Here is a 12,420-nt window from a genome sequence, read left to right as displayed (position 1 = left end):
AAAGCCAACTCCCACCCAGGGCCAACTGTATAATGAGCTTCATATGAATGCAGGTGTCTGCCTGCATGGGGTTCATTGCAGGACTGGGGCCTAAGCTTGTAATGAGCTATCTAATGACAGGAGCTTGCTGTCACTAACATAAGCCAGTTATTTGTTCAAAATTTAAAGCAAGCCAAGTGTAAACTAGAGCTTCTTAGCAGAAAAAGTTCTCACAAATTGGAGTGGGGAAATGGCATTTTTGCCCATTCATTTTCTTCCACAGTATTTAACATATTCTACATAAAATAGATAGCAATTACTTCACTGAGAAATAACATATTATCAGAACTGATTTTTAGTAACTATTTTTCCTGAAACAGGTTCCAAAGAAAATGTTAAATTTGGTAAGACTGAATATCTTGCAGCTACTAATGGACATGGACACACACACATAACATTTTACATGATTTAAATGTGGTTAAGCAGACAGATATACAAACCCATTAAAGCAGTGTAAATCTTCCTGGAACAGTTCAAAAGTGTACCTGGAAAATCAAGTACTGTTTTGAACCAGTTCACTGTTATGTGTAAGCACTAAATGTTTTGTGGCACAAGTCCAGCCGGTCCTCCAGGATTGTTCCTTCCCCACTACCACCTCCTCCCTTCACACACACACTCTCAGGAGGTCCTAACAGGTAGCTTAGCTTTGTTGACCAAACCTGCTGGAGGCCCTAACTCATTGATCAACTAGCTAGACAATATTAGGATTTCCTGATTGGCTGCTGGAAAGAGCATCCTTCCTATTTATGTCCACCTGTGGCAGCAGACTGCCAGCCAGTCAGTCAGTAGTTCTGCCTGATGGTCTGCTGTGGTAAGTCTTCATGGATCCTTTCCACATTGCAAAGGAGTATATAGAAATTTGGCACTGCAACTTGTGCAGCCCCCAAGAACCTGGGTTTTGGGATTGCCTGTAATCATTTGCAAATTCAGTGGAAGAAAGGGCAGCAGGCCAGAATCAGCAAGATGAAAGGGAATTGAACCCTAGGATAAAGGGGAAGATGAGAAGGGGAAAGGGCCCTAAAAAGCTAGAAAAGATGCAATGCTTGAACTAACAGCTTGGAACTAAGATCAATTGTAGGAGCTGGGAGTACAGGATGATGGAGGAGGAGATAGCCCAGGAAGTGAGGACTATGGAAGAGAAAAAGATACCTCCTGAACAGAGAAGCAAAGAGGAGGGGCAGAGAGAGCCAAAGGGGGAGGGGAGAAGTGGAAGGAGAAAATGGAAGGAATAGCAGGTACAGGAGAAACCTGCTGCCTTCTCCTTGCTGCACCAAAGGGCAGCAAGGAGAAGGTAGCTCCTGGAAGATCTGGCCAAAAAATGAGTCCTCTGGAGAGGGCTCACCTTTGCAGAGCCTAGGCATCCAGAGGGGCCTGTGGCAGGGCAAGCAAAGTGGGGAGTCAGGAGGAGGGGATCCTCTGGAAACTAGTTAAGGTAACAGAAATGAAATTCAAAAGGCCAGAAATGAAAGGCAAAGCAACAGAAACAAAAGTCAAGGGAATGGAGATAAAAGCCAAGACAATGGAAAGAAAAGCCAGGGGAACATAAATGGAAGCCACCTCATGGAAAAGGAGACAAAAGCAACGGGAGCAAAAGGTAAGTCATCATACATGAAACGCAGGGATAAACTGGGAGGGTCAGAGGACTCAGGCCATTGAGGGGAAAGTGCAATGACAGAGAATGCTAGTGTTTTCTTTCAGTGTTGGTGGGGAGTGCTGTTTTTTTAATGGTAGCCTCCATATACCTGTGGAGCATTCTGAATCAGGAGAGACTCATGGATATGGAAGACAGAAGGGCATTCTTGGAGAGTATGATGGCGGACCTAATCTGTCTCCAAAAAATGCAGTAGCCCTGGGTATATAGAGTATTCAACTTTTACCAGCAGCAATAGACCCTCGGCTCCTTGTGGTGGTCAGGTAGCAATGAAAATATGGCAGCAGGGGTTGCCATACCGATAAAACAACTCCAGGTAAAGTTTGTATGGCACCAAGAGTTTGTAGGTGGCAGACTTTAGCAGACTATCTTCAGATTAGGTGGATTTAAATTTAGGGTGCTAAATGTGTACACCTCCTCTAACAGGGAGGTCCATTTGCCCTGCTGAGTGAAACAGATGCCCTCCTTCCAGGTACAACCTGCCTTATGTTGCATAGGGACTTCAATTGCATCCTGGAGGAGGGGGACAAGAGGGGAACTCAGGAGACCTTGTAAAGGGACAGGTCATTCTGTGGAAAATGGGGTTAGGCCACCAGTTACTGGATATGCAAAAATAATCCCTGGAACTGATACAGGATTTACCCGAGGGAACACATCAGGCCAGGTTTGGTTGCAAGATGATTTTGTTTTACTACTATGTGGTTGGAAGATCTGGGAGTTGAAGCAAAGCCCAGTCGTCTTCATGGACCATGTGATGTTGAGAATTAAAATAGAAATGGGGAATTGAAGTGCAAAAGGGAGAAGGATGTGAAAATTAAACACCAAGTCCCTGGAAGAGGAGGAGGTGAGACACAAGTATAGCACTTTATACAGAGGATGGAGGGTACTATGGGGTTATACCCTGACACAGCATGCTGGTGGGCCAAAGCGAAGAGAAAAGGACCTTTCTGGGCACGTTGGGTAGAGATGAGCAAACAAGTGAGAACACTGTTTTGGTAACGACAGCAAAGACTGCAGCACCTGTACAGGTAGGCAGCACAGGGGTTCTCAATGCCAAAGAAATGAGACTAAAAATCATCTGACAGTCTTGTTTATAGAGAAGGGGGAAAGGAATTTTTTCCTAGCTTGGGCATACCAGGTCAAGGAGTGGGAGGAGTGGTCTCCTGTTTAGTCAACAACACAGGACAGGGAAGGAACACATGAGGACCTTGGTAGATGGGATGGAGGCCAATCAGGGAGTCCCTAGAAAACACGATAAGCATAGCTACAGGCTTTTATTAAAACCTGTATGCAATTAAGGAGGTTAATCAGGGAGCCCCGAAGTCCTTTGTGGATAAGCTGGCAGTGTCCCTGATGGAAAAAAAAACGAAACAAAACCCTGACAGAACAGTGGACACTGAAAGAGCTGATGACAGCACTAAAAATAGAATGGAAACACCCCAAGAAAGGATGGTCTCCCTAAAAAATTGTATATTTGCGATTGCATTTGTGACTTAATTGGGGCAGATTTCCTGGAGGTCTACAGAAAGTGCTTGGTGAAGGCATGTTTGAGGATCAGCATGGAGATTGATCTGATTATGCTCCTGTTTAAGAAAGGAGACAAAAAGATATGTGGCCAATTTCTTGTTTAAAAAAAGGATAATATAGCCAAAAGACTATAAACTACTAGCCAAAGTGATAGCTGTGTACCTGAAAATGATGATGGGAGCAATGGTACAGGAGAACCAGACCTGCATGCTCACGGGGAGGCAAATTGCAACCTCCCTCAGATACCACAGGATGCCTGGCAATATTGTGGGGATCAGAATATGAGTGTGGCTATTCTGAATTTAGACCTGGAGAAGGCCTATAACCTTTTTTGTTTATCATTTGAGATCAGGTGGGGGTCCTATCAATTTTTGCAGACTGAATTCAAATGTTATATAAAGATGAATAGAGCAAGATATTTCTCAATGGGTATCTTTCAAACCCAGCGTGGACCAGGTTATAGGTGCATCAGGGGACTCCACTGTCACCAATACACTTTATTTGCATAGTGGAGCCTCTGGTCAACAGGATCAGAAGAGACTGAGTGATCAATGGGGTATCAATCCCAGGCAGTGATGGGGCAGCAGTGGAGTGCACTGCAGACATGAATAATATAAATGTGCTAGTCCTAGACAGTATCTGTGGTGCGGGTGCTAAGGCATTGGATGCAAAGCTAAATGTCCATAAAATAACCTGTTTTGTGTAGGAAAGGATGAAAGGAGTAGCGAGGCTGGGGTTGCTGTGGTTAAGGACTGAGTTAAAATACTGGGGGTGATCTTAAAGTCAGCCATCTCAGGCAGAGCAGCCTGAGACACCATGCTGATAAAGATCCAGCAAAAACTGGGGCCTCTCTTTTAAGGGGCAGGCAGCCTTGGCAAAGGTGCCAATGTTACCAGTGGTATTGTATGTAGGAAAGTTTTTTCCACCGTTGTAGAGGGTGGATGTCTGATACAAAAATAATGTGCTCTGGATTCACGGAAGGAGCAACTCTCTAGGGAAAAGCTGTACAAAGAGACAGCTGTAGGGGCCGGAGTCTATCGGAAATGGTTTAATTTATTTATTCCAAATATGTGAGCTTTTTTTGTATGTCAGCAGTGAAGGGAAAAATGAAAGCAGGGAAATTTGTACAATAGTATGGTGGAACCTTACTAAGAAAGCTAAAAGTATAAAAGGGGTTGGTTTCACACTGAACATGGGAGCTTCTCCTATTCTATCATAGGGTAGACTATTTTTCAGGCCAGTATCAACTGGGTTAAAGGTGCTGATGCATCAAAAGAAAACAGAGGCAGAGGTGATGGTCCAAGAGGAGGTGGCACCAGTTCACAACTTCCTAACAGAGGTGCCAAAAAGGGTGTGTGCTACTATAAATGATAAGGGGATGGTATGAGAGCAAGTCCATGGCATGTGGAATCATAGACTCATAGAAAATTAGGGTTAGAAGAGACCTCAGGAGGTCATCTAGTTTAACCGCCTGCTCAAAGCAGGACCATCTCCAACTAGATCATCGGAGCCAAGGTTTTATCTAGCCAGGTCTTAAAAACCTCCGAGGAGAGAGATTCTACAGACTCTCTGGGTAACTTGTTCCAGTGCTTTACTACCCTCCTAGTGGGAAAGTTTTTCCTAGTACCTAAATTAAATTTCCCTTGCTCCAACTTGAGACCATTGTTTCTTTTTCTGTTGTCTGGCATATGAACAACATGTGCCCCTGGAGGCTGGGGGGGAACACAGCGACTGCCCACAGGCAGCAGCGAGGGCATGGTAGTGGTGAATGGGGAGTTCCTGCAGGCAGCCGTGGCAATGGTGGTGTTGGTGGCTGGTGTGGGTGACGAGCGATGACACAGCAGCAGTGGCGGCAGTGATCGGCAACCACCCGCAGGCACCGTCAGCAGCATTGGCAGCGCTTCTTTCAGGGGGTGCACTGCCTGCCAGTCTCAGGGGGTGCATGTGCACCCATGTGCATCCCCTATGCATCACTAATGATCTGACACCACTGAAAACAGTCCAGCTCCATCCTCTTTGGAATCACCTTTCATGTAGCTGCAGGCTGCTATTAAATCCCCTCTGTTTTCTCTTCTCTAGAATAAATAATCCCAGTTCCCTCAGGCCATTTGCATAAGTCACATGCCCCAGCCCCCTAATGATTTTCATTGACCTCTGCTGGACCTGAATCCTACCTATAAGTGACATGGCATACGTGGCACTTATGTACAGTGCCTGAGACGTAGTTGTTGGATTAGGAAACTTGGGTGCACATTTTCTGGGAGTGTCGCTTTGCCTGAGACAGGTGAGGCAAAGTGGCAACATACTGAGCTACATCTTGGGGCTGAATGGACTAACGTGGGAGGCAATTTTGTATGCTGTCTTACCATATGGAGGAAAAAGCAAAGGAAAAACTCCTGCAGAAGTGTGTGGCAAATTTTAAGACTAGCTTCTGGAAATTAAAAACCTTCTGGTTTTCTGACATATGAACATTTAATGAAAGTGTGACTCAGACTCACACTAAGTAAGCTGAAGCTCTATAATGAACATTCAGGGTGTACAAAGTGGGCAGTACTCAATTTGGATTTAGATTCAGCCCAATTTGGAGGATAGTGATTTGATTCATGGATTTGGATCACTGTCCCAATTCAATTTGGCTGAAACTTAACCTGAAGATTCGATTCTGATCCAGAAATCAGCGATTCGGCCATAGACACAGCTTTATATGTTTTATCTACATACCTCAAGGTACTAGGTGCAGCTCGTGAATGTTGAGATGCTGGGGCAGATGGAGCATCCCATGGGAGTGTGGGGTGATGGAGCATCCCTGTGTGCTTGGCGGCGGACCCGGAAGTGTACCAGACATACTTCCTGTCCACTTCTGGGTCCACTGCAGAGTGCATGGGGGACCATTCTCCTGCACCATGCTGACTCGGTGATCAGCTGTGGGGGGACACCAGTTGCTCCTCCAGACCCAGGAGGCACCAGTCACTGAGCTGGTGAACAGGGAGGTTCTGTGCGTGCTCTGCAGTGGACCCAGAAGTGAACTAGAAGTGCTCTGGTCCACTTCCAGGTCTGCCGCTGAGCATGCTGAGGACGCCCCCACACTCCTATGGGACGCTCCATCTTCACCACCATCTCACCGTTCACAAGCCATGCCTGGTACCTTGAGGTACGTAGAAAACACATATAAAACTGTGTCTATGGCCAAATTGTTGAATCTTTCTGAATCAAATTGGAGACTTCCGATTTGATTTGGAGAGATTAATGGGTTTTATGATTCAATTCGGATTTGGAGATTCGGCTGCTGAATCAGGCTGAATCTCCTCTGAATTGAATCAGCAACCAAAGCTTTGAACAGCCCTAATGAACATGATGGTAAAGAGAATGGAGTGGCAGAAGTAGCCATGGAGAGATAGAAGAAATGGTACCTTGTGTGTCTCGCTTGACAATGGAAGGAACAGTTTTCTGTTGATTAAAGCCCTTAGTGTAATGTAAGTTACTGAGCTCTTAGGTTGGAATATATGAGGTTTAGGTAGAATGTCTTTGAGACTATTAGCTGAGAATATATATTTTTTTCTTCGATAATTTTGTAGTAGTGGTAGTAGTAGAAGAATCAGCAGCAACAACACTAATAATAATGCTTCCCTGGACCTTGTGTTCTTGATTCTCTGAGGTAATCTGAGTGAAGGATGTGGTCCCTACTCAACCATGGCCCCTCATCATTTCCCCCAACCCCCAGTGAACAAAAAATTATGAGAGCAAGCAGTCCCCCTGCCTCCCCACCAAAATTAGACAAGCACATTCCAAACTATAGTCATTTGCAGGTTTTTGAAGTTATTAAACTTATGTTTAGAAAAAAATGGAAAGCAGAAAAGTGAAAGCTCTGCCAGCCATTGGTCATCCACCCCAAAATATCTCCATATCATGGGTGAAGGCACTCCTCACACCCTCGTACTTTCCCACAGTGAGGCCTACTGGGCTGGGTACTCAATCACATCCTGCCCCCACAAGTACCTGAGCCACTGCACTTCGCACTACTATCAACTAGTTCCCAATCAATGACTTTTGAAAAGGTTCAGTTGTTACATGCATCTGCACCTAATGTACACAATTCATTTAGTATGTCTTTCTGTTCTTAGAAGGTCCACCAGCAGATATCAATTTTGTTGGAACTATTCATGATTGTTAATGCATTTTTAATGCAATAGTTGAGTATAAATGGTTTACCATGAGTATTTAATATTGAATAGTAGAAGTTAAAGCTGACTCAGTTACATATATCACATGATACTAATTGCCTGTCCAGATTGGATAAGCCCAATTCTTCTGTATCTTAATCTAAAATATACTAAATAGGAAGCTGGAATGACCTTAGGAAATGAAGAAAATAACACTGCTTTCAGTGGGTCTTGGATCAGGTCTGTGATCTTGACTTGAAGAATATAATGGGGATTTTGTATTTCTAAGTGTGAGTGGATAACCAGTATTAGAGAATTCTGGAAATTTGCATTTGGCTTTTTTCTGAGGCATTATCCCTATAAATAAAATAGGCAACAAATAAGTTTATTGACTGGCTTTTCATAGTTTAATATTCTCTCGTCATATTCACAAGAAGTAATTACCTCTTTGCATGGTCCTGGTTTTGAAGAGTGAGGTCAGAACCTTGTATGGCTCACTTAATTACCTTTTTACCTGTGTGCTAGTGAAGGGTTGAGAACAATGTCCCCTGCTGTGTTAAATGCACAGGATCCCATTGCATAAAAATATACCCAGCGTATTATATTTATTAGTCTGTAATTATCTGTCATCATCACCACAGTCATTGACACAAAGTAATTGTGCATGCCTGGGCAATCTGAGCCGTGATGGGTGCGGTCACATCCTTTTCTGGCTCATTTAATTGCCTCTATGGTCATGTGAGCACTTCCAGAATAAATTTAACATTTGCCATCCTAGACTACTCAAGCACTGAAGCTTAAATATGCTTTCCCAGGCATTCATGTGAGTAAGATTCAATCACTCAGGACTTTTACAAAGTGACTAAATAGAGACCAAAGTGAATTCATTTTTAAATTCAAGGAAAAACATGGGAAAACGTTTTGTGGTATTTGTCCAGCTCTATTAATAACAAGGAATACATTAGAATTGGTGGGTCACAGGCTAAGTACAATGAGTAGTAATAATTAAAGAACCCCATGTGCAACTGAGGGCTCATTCAAGAGAGAGTTCTGAGAAAATTGTGTTTGAACTAATTCCAAGCTTAACTAAAGAAAAAATATTTGTGAAAAGCTTGTCTATACTTTTAAATGCAATGCATGAAATTTTACATGGGGACATATTTTCATGTTTGTCAAATTTGAATTGTGGAAAGAAAATAGAAAAGAATAAAACAGTAGATACATGTAAACAATCCCACATACAATCCACTTATAACATGATAACTTTGGCCATGGATCTATATATTCTGTTCAGATCTTCCAGAACATCATTAGGACCATGATTCCAAAGATTTTTCACTCTCTGACCTAATGAATCTGAAGTACCAAAGCATGGTCAGCCCAGGATAGTGGAAGAATATAACTGCTATTTTTCTCTAAGTGAGAGTAACTGATGACTCACATGGCAGCAACCTCTTTCAGTTTGGGGCTGCCCTCACCATCAGTGCTATGTTCTTACTGGAGCTTATATAATATATCATAAAATACATTACAGCTACTCCACACTTAACATTGCTATTACATTCTTGAAAAATGCGACTTTAAGTCAAACAACGTTAAGTGAATCCAATTACGTCACAATAGCTACCTACTAGCACATGGCAGCCAAACAACGTTATAATCAGACGTTGCATGACTTTAAATGAGTATGTTCTCTAATAGATATCAGCAATGTAATAATGAAGCAATATTAACCGGGACAACATTAAGTAAGGAGTACCTGTGTATATATAAGTAAACCCATAGTATCATGAAACACATACCAGTCATGGAAAACTGGGAGTGACCAAGAGTTCTGATTGTTTAGGTAGGAGAACTCATGGGCCCATACTACCATAGTTCCATCAAGGAATAATTTCTTGTAACTATTGACACAGGGGCTAGTTTTTGTCTTAACTGGAAAATGCAAATAGAAAGCACTCTGACTGAAAAAATATATCAAAATACCCAATCCTCCTGATTATATTGTATTGTCAAGGAACCAGAAGCAATAACATCTGACTGGGCAAATTAAAATGGAAAACATATTTTACAGTCAGTTTTACTCTTAGCTCCAATTTAACACGTAATTATAACTTTCTGTACAGTTTATGAAAGAAAGCAATGAGTCTCTTTGGAAATCTAGTTAGGTATTCCACAGAAAAGATAACTTAAGTATGATCCATTTCTCTATCAGTAGCTTAAAACCTTTGGTCAACCACTTGTGCTCATTGACTCGCCCATTCTGCAAGTCAGAAAAAGTTTTAATAAAGGTTTAACTTCAGTTCATATGACTCTTCATTCTTCTCAGCAAAAGGTCAAGGGAAAATTAATATCTCAAGTTAAGAAAATGAGGAATCAGTAAATGGAAGTATTCTCCAAATGCATTATTATGTGGTAGCCTCACAACATATAATTAAAGCAACCTGTGGTTCCAGAATAGATTTATCCAAGCTGTGTTTCTTATTGAGGGAGAGATGCATTTCCCATATAATATCTTATTCTGATTAATTCAATGAGTTGTGCAAATGGAAATATAACCAGTATGTTTATGGATTTGAAGCCAAAATTCTTCTGTATTGGGTAAATTAAAATCTCTCTGCCAGGCACAGATATGAGAGCTACCAGCTGGAGTGAGATGGATAACACATAAATGGACAATTTGACTTGCTAGTTTTTCACAAAAAAAAAATAGCAAAGTTGAATACCAAATCTAACTATTTGCTGGTAAGATATTTTGGTTTTGTTTAATATCATGCCCAATAACTACTAACATTTAGGTCCCTGCATTTTTACAAATAAGCAGAATATTTTACCAGTTACTTCATCTTTCCATATGAATCTCAGCATTGCAAAGCTTTACCTGGGTTTCTTTTATTTGTTGCTGTAATCTGTCCTGCAAGCATACTGCTACACACTTTCTGGTCCTGTTATATATAGCTGATCCGTTTTTTGGGTAGAAAACCCAGATGTGGGCAGGCAGTAGTATTGGTAGCATTCTTTTCTGAGAGTGGATGTGGAACCAATTCCTCAATATTCTGTTAGTGTAGCTGAAATGTAAACCAGTTGTTTTGACTATATTTTTAGATCCCATGGTTCTTTTCTCAAGACCAAGAGAATTACCCTAGTTACTTGCCAGATTCTGCTTCCAGAAACTGTGTTATATCTTCTATCTAAAAGCATGTCTAGACTAGTGCAGAGAAGACTGATCTAACTTTAAACTAGTTAGCTTACGTACTGGCAGCTGGTTAGCCACAACAGCCTGGAGCTTAGTGTGGGCTAACTAACCTGCCACACCCTCAAAGCCACATAAATTAGCCCATGCTGAGTTTTATGCTGCTACAGAGGGCTTGAAATAGCTTGTGTATCTTTCTACTACACAACAGTCTGCAGTGTAGACAAATCCAACATTTTCTCTTGTGGCTTCAAGTTCTTTTATTTTTTAATTTTTCAATCTCTGTTGCATAAAGAAACCTTCTTGTCAAGCCACTACACAAAATACTTTCTCCTGCTTTAAAGGCAACAGCTACCATCTGGCCTCAAATCCATCACAACATGTAAGCCAATCTTTCTCTGTGTCAGTCAACAGACCCTCTTTATGTAGGTCAAGTGACTTTGTTTTTAATATTGTACATTTAATAGGATCCTAATGGTAGCTAAGTACATTATAAAGGCTAGAGCCATCCAAAGATGGATTGTTCCATGTAACATTTTTATTTGCAGAACAGAAAAAACAGCAAGATTTTGCTATAAAGCAGTGTAAATTCTAGGTCCAGTTGCAAGTGAAAAATCATTTCTATATGATTGCTTACATATTCTTATGAGGATATTAAGAATTTATATTTTAAAACATTCAGAGGCAAAACTAACCCACAGTGACATCCGCAATCAGAACACAAGAAAGTTCAGTTTCATAAATGTGCATCTCCTGAATGTATCAAACCGAGCCCATTTTCCTACTTCTTAACATTCTTGGAAATGCCTTCCACACTGTGTTAAAACAACATTTTCTTAATCTGATTAGAAAACTGTTAGAATATTAATCTGTATTGCAAGGCTAAACTGGAGTAGTCTTTCATGGTCCATATAGCATTTTTTAAAATTAAAATTAAAGTTAAGACAGCCTGGCCAGAAGTAAAGCCATATTTAAGCAGAAATATATGTATAGTAAATCATCCTATTCATTTATTATTAATGTGGAATAGTAAAATATTCTACTACTAATTTGTATTCAATTTATATTCTAAAAGATCAATGATGGGAACAAAGGAACAGCTACAGGAAGTGGGTCCCACTATTTCCTATGTTCATTTCTCTATCCAAATTGCTGATCTAATTTCAGGAAAAAAAAGTTAGGCTCAGATATTATATTAGTATCTGAAATATAATTATATATAAAGTTTTGGCCCAAATGCAACCACACTATAATTCTAATGAGGTCATTAAGTAATGAATTTGTCCTACTATGTTTAACAAATGCAGAAGGATTTGGAAAAGCAAGTAACTGGAATCCATTGTTACTATTAAATATATAGAAAAGCACTGTCACAAACCTATCTGTGGGGTACCCCCAGACCTCTGTGCCTCTCCCAGCTGTCCTGCCACTTGTCCTAAAGAACAGACTAAGGTTTACAATGAGATAACTCCTTAACTCTGCAAGCCTCATTTCCACTGTCTTTATCCCGGACCTCATGGATACAGCAGGGGAATCTCTGTCAGCCCTTTTTGGGTTGTGGAGAAAATTTTAGGTACCCCTTTCCATAGAATGGGTAAGCCTAGAATATCACTTACCCAGAGGTCACTCTGCCACAGGCAATCAGTTAGGAGACAAAACAAAAAGCTATATTTTTTTTATGTTGGAGAAAAGAATTAAAGAAGAAAAATTGACCATAAATTTGGAGACAGAAAAAAAAGACAAGTATAGTTTCTTACCCTCTCATTTGGCTACAGCCTAGCCTACCTAAGAGACCTGTCAATATTTCCAGAAAACAGCCTTCCTGTTGATTCTGCCAGCCCTGAATGCTG

This window comes from Gavialis gangeticus, unplaced genomic scaffold (assembly GCF_001723915.1).
Source record: "Gavialis gangeticus isolate Ggan-Ray unplaced genomic scaffold, GavGan_comp1, whole genome shotgun sequence".
NCBI lineage: Eukaryota > Metazoa > Chordata > Crocodylia > Gavialidae > Gavialis > Gavialis gangeticus.
This window is presented reverse-complemented; position numbering follows the sequence as displayed.